This window comes from Salmo salar, chromosome ssa17 (genome assembly GCF_905237065.1).
Source record: "Salmo salar chromosome ssa17, Ssal_v3.1, whole genome shotgun sequence".
NCBI classification, from domain to species: domain Eukaryota; kingdom Metazoa; phylum Chordata; class Actinopteri; order Salmoniformes; family Salmonidae; genus Salmo; species Salmo salar.
Window position 1 is genome coordinate 44,410,336 of NC_059458.1, and position 6,000 is coordinate 44,416,335.

The following is a 6,000-nucleotide window of genomic DNA, read 5'->3' on the forward strand; positions in this document are numbered from 1 at the left end:
GTATAGGCTAACTTATCTTTGTTCGAGGTTTATACATGGACTATTAAATAGTAAGGAAACAATGTTTCTGGTCAGTGTTTCCATGGGACCCTAATTAATGGGGCACAGGTAAAAAACAAATTGTTTAAAACCAAATAATGGTGGATAAATTAAAATGATCAGTTCCAATTTACTTAATGGGATGGCTCTTCCATAGACACCAAGGCAATAGCAGCCGAGTCTGGTCTGCTTAGTTCATTGACCATATAGGAACCCCCCCCCCAAAGAAAAATGAGAGGAAGTGTGATGTTTTTGCTTCCTCTTCTGTCTCTGATAAAAGCCTGTAAAGGCTCTCTGCATGGTCAATCCAGCACCTGAAGGTGGCAGTACAGTATTTAACCTCGAAACAGCCTCCGCAGACATCAGGGTTTTCATACTTCTTGTGCTTAGCGGAGAGGAGCAGAGCTATTCTGAAGGAAGTTGTCAAGGAAATGAATGTATGTTTATACAGGACCTCCTGCGCCCCACCCCCTACCTACCTTCAACCAATCATGTCAATGCGAAGCTACAGTGCATTCAGAAAGTATTCAAACCACTTCAGTTTTTCCACCACATTTTGTTACGTTACGGCCTCATTCTAAAATGGATTAAATCGTTTTTTTCCCCCTCATCTATCTACACACCATACCCCATAATGACACAGCAAAAATGTATTAAAAATAAAAATCTGAAATATAACATTTACATAAGTATTCAGTACTTTGTTGAATTAACTTTGGCAGCGATTACAGCATCGAGTCTTCTTGGGTATGACGCTACAAGCTTAGTCTGTGGTCACTGTGTGGGGGGTGTGGTCACTGTCTGTGGGTGTGGTCAAACTGATAGTGGGTGTGGTCAAACTGCCTGGGGGTGTGGTCAAACGGTCTAGGGGTGTGGTCAAGCTTAGTCTGTGGTCACTGTCTGGGGGTGTGGTCAAAGCTGTTCTGAACCTATGTGTGTGTTTGTTTTTGAAATTGTGAGAATATTTATTGATTAGAAAGTTGGGCCACTGCCATAATGTCTTTTCTTTTGCCAGCTTATTCTGTGTTTGGAGACATGATGATGGGGTACTGGGGTGTGATTGGATGTAAAGTTGTAGTAAGTAGGTGTGATTGGATGTTAAGTTGTAGTAAGTAGATGTGATTGGATGTTAAGTTGGTGTATGGAGGTGTGATTGGATGTTAAGTTGTAGTAAGTTGGTGTGATTGGATGTTAAGTTGTAGTAAGTAGGTGTGATTGGATGTTAAGTTATAGTAAGTAGGTGTGATTGGATGTTAAGTTATAGTAAGTAGGTGTGATTGGATGTTAAGTTGTAGTAAGTAGGTGTGATTGGATGTTAAGTTATAGTAAGTAGGTGTGATTGGATGTTAAGTTGTAGTAAGTAGGTGTGATTGGATGTAAAGTTATAGTAAGTAGGTGTGATTGGATGTTAAGTTGTAGTAAGTAGGTGTGATTGGATGTAAAGTTGTAGTAAGTAGGTGTGATTGGATGTTAAGTTGTAGTAAGTAGGTGTGATTGGATGTTAAGTTATAGTAAGTAGGTGTGATTGGATGTTAAGTTGTAGTAAGTAGGTGTGATTGGATGTAAAGTTGTGGTAAGTAGGTGTGATTGGATGTTAAGTTATAGTAAGTAGGTGTGATTGGATGTTAAGTTGTAGTAAGTAGGTGTGATTGGATGTTAAGTTGTAGTATGGAGGTGTGATTGGATGTTAAGTTGTAGTAAGTAGGTGTGATTGGATGTTAAGTTGTAGTAAGTAGGTGTGATTGGATGTAAAGTTGTAGTAAGTAGGTGTGATTGGATGTTAAGTTGTAGTAAGTAGGTGTGATTGGATGTTAAGTTATAGTAAGTAGGTGTGATTGGATGTTAAGTTGTAGTAAGTAGGTGTGATTGGATGTTAAGTTGTAGTAAGTAGGTGTGATTGGATGTTAAGTTGTAGTAAGTAGGTGTGATTGGATGTTAAGTTGTAGTATGGAGGTGTGATTGGATGTTAAGTTGTAGTATGGAGGTGTGATTGGATGTTAAGTTGTAGTATGGAGGTGTGATTGGATGTTAAGTTGTAGTAAAGGACAGGAAACAGCCTGTAAGGGGTTTGAACTACAGACCCTGTGGCTGTGGGGAACGAACCCCATCTGTGCCATAGAGACTCAAACCCCTTGTAACAAGCATGGTGTCCACAGGGACGACGGGGACGACGGGGGCGACGGGGACGACGGGGGACGACGGGGACGACGGGGACGACGGGGACGACGGGGGACGACGGGACGACGGGGACGATGGGGGACGACGGGGACGATGGGGGACGACGGGGACGACGGGGACGATGGGGGACGACGGGGACGATGGGGGACGACGGGGACGACGGGACGATGGGGGACGACGGGGACGACGGGGACGACGGGGGACGACGGGACGACGGGGACGACGGGGACGATGGGGGACGCACGGGACGACGGGGACGACGGGGACGACGGGGACGACGGGGACGATGGGGGACGACGGGGACGATGGGGGACACGGGGACGACGGGGCGACGGGGACGACGGGGGGACGACGGGACGACGGGGACGAGGGGACGACGGGGACGACGGGGACGATGGGGGACGACGGGCACGGGGACGATGGGGGCGACGGGACGACGGGGACGATGGGGGACGACGGGACGACGGGGACGACGGGGGACGACGGGGACGACGGGGACGACGGGATGACGGGGACGACCGGGGACGACGGGGACGACGGGACGACAGGGACGACGGGGACGACGGGGACGACGGGGGACGACGGGGACGACGGGACGACGGGGACGATGGGGGACGACGGGACGACGGGGACGACGGGGACGGCGGGACGGCGGGGACGACGGGACGACGGGGACATGTGAAGTTGGGAAGTCAGCAGCAACTCACCTGACTGACACTAGGTGGCGATATGGGACCTTTAGTTCAGACAGCCAGGTTTACCAGAGATGGTCTATAATGTTAAACAGGCTATAAATGACCTCTTCCCCTCTGAAGTCGTCTACTACCCTGATCCCAGAGGGATTATGGGATAACAGCTCCGTGTAGACCGCTGACTAACAGGCTGTGTTGTCTCCACTTCATAAAGCCAGAAGGGTTTCAGCCTGAATGCTTTGGGCATGGCTTGCAAGACACAGCCATGACTAACTCTGGTCTGTGGTGGCTCCTAATGTAATAATAGAAAGTACAGTGCTTCCTGTTTTTTTACACTGTTTGGGACCTTGAGCAAGGACAGAGTCTGTTATCTGTAGATTTATCAAGGGGTTTTCCTCGTCTCCTCTCCTTACTCCTAACTGATTCAACGTAATGAAAAGGAAACGATGAAGGAACGGAGACGAGGAGGGGAACATTTACAAAAAGGGTTCTGTGTCTGTCCTCATAGGAGAACCCTTTTTGGTTCCGGATAGAACTATTTTGGGTTCCATGTAGAACCGTCTCGTGGAAAGGGTTCTAAATGGAACCCAAAAGGGTTCTACCTGGAACCAAAATGTTTTTTTTTTCAAAGGGTTCTCCTATGGGGACAGTCCAAGAACCCCTTTTTGGTTTTAAATTGCACCTGTTTTTCTGAGTGTAGATGTTCACCATCTGTCCAACTCGTCTATATCTTAACGACATGGCCAAAAGTATGTGGACACAATTTCAAATGAATGGATTTTGCTATTTCAGCCACACTCATTTGCTGACAGGTGTATAAGATCGAGCAAAGAGCCATGCAATCTCCATAGACCAACATTGGAAATAGAATGGCCTCACTGACGAGCTCAGTGACTTTCAACGTGGCACCTTAATAGGATGCCACCTTTACAAACAAGTCAGTTTGTCAAATTTCTGCCCTGCTAGAGCTGCCCCCCGGTCAACTGTAAGTGCTGTTATTGTGAAGTGGAAACTTCTAGGAGCAACAACGGCTCAGCCGCGAAGTGGTAGGCCACACACGCTCACATAACGGGACCGCTGAGTGCTGAAGCGCACAGCGCGTAAAAATCACCTGTCCTCGGTTGCAACGCTCACTACCGAGTTCCAAACTGCCTCTGGAAGCAACGGCAGCACAAGAACTGTTTGTCGGGAGCTTCATGAAATGGGTTTCCATGGCCGAGCAGCCGCACACAAGACTAAAGATCACCATGTGCAATGCCAAGCGTTGGGTGGAGTGGTGTAATGATGTATGTGAGTAATCACAGACATTACTCACAGATGGACTGTTGTTTCTCTTTGCTTATTTGAGCTGTTGTTGCCATAACATGTACTTGCTCTTTAACCAAATAGGGCCATCTCTTGTATACCACCCCTACCTTGTCACAACACAACTGATTGGTTCAAACGGATTAAGAAGGAAAGAAATTCCACAAATTAACATTTGACAAGGCACAGCTGTTAATTGAAATGCATTCCAGGTGACTACCTCATGAGGCTGGTTGAGAGAATGCCAAGAGTGTGCAAAGCTGTCATCAAGGCAAAGGGTGGCTACTTTGAAGAATCTCAAATATAAAATATCTTTTGATTTGTTCAACCCTTCTCTGGTTACTACATGATTCCATGTGTTATTTCATAGTTTGTCTTCACTATTATGCTACAATATAGAAAATAGTAAAAAATAAAGAAAAACCCTTGAATGAGTAGGTGTGTCCACATTTTTGACCGGTATTGTACATAACAATAACAAGACAAACACCCGATACAACACATTGGGATAACACAGTTATCTGTAATGCCATGGTGTAGCCTAATACTGTCCCAAGCGTCGTTGAAGGGGGGACCGAAACGCATGCGGGTATATTGATCATCTTATTATTTTATTAAAGAAAAAAAAAACACTTAAACAAAATAAACGACGAACAACAGCCCAGTAAGGTGCACAGATCATACCGGAAACAACCACCCACAAAACACAAGAGAAAACTAACCCAACTAAATATGGCCTCCAATTAGAGACAACGACAACCAGCTGCCTCTGATTGGAGGTCATTACCAAAAAACCCAACATAGAAATAGAAAAACTAGATAAACACATAGAAATAGAAAATGTAGAACATCAACCAAAAACCACCGAACCACACAAAACAAACACCCCCTGCCACGCCCTGACCAAACTACAATAACAATTAACCCCTTTTACTGGTCAGGACTTGACAAATACAAAAATAAATAAGGAAATCCATTATTAGCTTACATTCCATATGGATCATTTTGCCCTTATAGGAAGATATTTGCATTAATTAATATTGTTCAATAACACTAGTTGACTTTATGAAAGAAATATGCCTAAAGAGTTTCCCAACACTACCCCCTTGCTTAGCTTCCTACACTTTACTTGTTGCTGTTGAATTTCCCGAGTTCTAGTAGCAATTTGTATTTTCAAGGATGAATCGGTGTCTAGCAAATGGTTTAAAGAGGTTCAGTTATTGGAGACGTAGAATTTTGTGTTTTGTATATGAATATTTTACCTAGCGGAAGTATTGTGTTAATTGAAGGACTATGAACGTTGAGGTCGCCAAAGATGATAAGCCAAGGGTTAATATGTAGTCTGATGGAGTGATGGGATGCCGGCCTTTGAACCTGTAGCCAAACTGATCTCACTGTCGGACTGTACCAATACAGAAGCATTATGTCCTCCTCTTCTCCATGACAGAATCTGCATTTAGAGTCTTGCTCAATACCCCAAAACGCAAAGTGTTTTTCTTTGTTGACAGAATGTTATAGAATATATTTAACTGAAAGGCTCTCGAGTATGTATCTATTGTTGTTTTGTATATGTGAGATTGAAGACCTGCTTCCTTGGTATTTGGGTTGTCGAAATTGGTAACAAACTCACCTCTTCAACATACATGCCCATGTGATAATAAACGGACCTCTTCAACACACGTGTCCATGTGGTAATAAACGGACCTCTTCAACACACGTGTCCATGTGGTAATAAACGGACCTCTTCAACACACGTGTCCATGTGGTAATAAACGGACCTCTTCAA